Source organism: Acomys minous, assembly GCF_964271855.1.
Source record: "Acomys minous genome assembly, chromosome: 9".
NCBI lineage: Eukaryota > Metazoa > Chordata > Mammalia > Rodentia > Muridae > Acomys > Acomys minous.
In genome coordinates, this window is record NC_140490.1 from 68,996,508 (window position 1) to 68,997,621 (window position 1,114).

The following is a 1,114-nucleotide window of genomic DNA, read 5'->3' on the forward strand; positions in this document are numbered from 1 at the left end:
TGAATGTTTAAGAGGACCCAGATTTGTTTCCCGCCACACATATGATGGCTCACAACCATTTCTAACTCCATTTCCAGAGAATCTGGAGACTCTGATGTCCCTTTCTGAGAAAGGGACCATACATGCAAAAACAAACAAACAAACAAAACCCAGAAAAACAAAAATCAACAACAATAACAACAATAAAAACCAAAACACCTTTACACGTAAATACATCTAATTTTTACCCCCGAGACAAGGTTTTTCTGTGTAGCCTTGGCTGTCCTGGACTCACTTTGTAGACCAGGCTGGCCTCAAACTCACAGGAATCCACCTGCCATGCCTGGCTTGGTTAACTCGTAAGGGAGCAGACATATTAAGCCTTTGTTCTTTACTTTTTAAAAAAGCCGCCAGGGGGTTGGAGAGATGCCCAGTGATTAGGTACACTTAGTGCGTGCCCCAGAGGCCAGCACCCACAGCTATTGAGAGAGCTTCTCCCGGGTTATCTGTCTTTGATTGCCCTCCCAGGGACGGGTGACCAAGCTTTGCCTTTCGGGACTGCCAGAGCCCAAAGCTTTTATCACAAAACATCCAGTAACAGGATGATTGCGTTGGTGTTTGCATAAGCAGAGGGTGAGGCACAGCTACAAAGTCACTGTCATTCCTCGGTCCCATCGGGGTACCATTTCCATAAGGACAAATACTTTTCACCCTTTTACAGTCTCTTCACGAGGCTCCTCTTAACCAACAGTTCTCAGATGAGTGGCAAGGGTTCATGACTGCTACCGTCTCTCGGTTTCTCTCACCCATCCATGCCGGCTTCCGGCAACTCCCTCCACCCCGTTTTGCAAGCCTTTTCTCCCGTCTTCACACACACTTCAGCCCACAGGGATGGGATCTCTGGGCAGTAGCCACGACTCCAGGATCTCTCAAGTGGGAGGAAGAGGAGAAGAGGGGAGAGGATGAGGGGGAGAAAATTAGGAAGGAAGGGAAGAAAAGGGCAAAAGGTCGGAGGAAAGTAAGACGGGAGGGCAAAAGGATTGTATGCTACCTAGTAACAAGTGACAGCTAGACACCGGAATCCTATTGGCTGATGACTCATGGCAGGCCAATCCCGGGCTCTAAACCGCTCAAT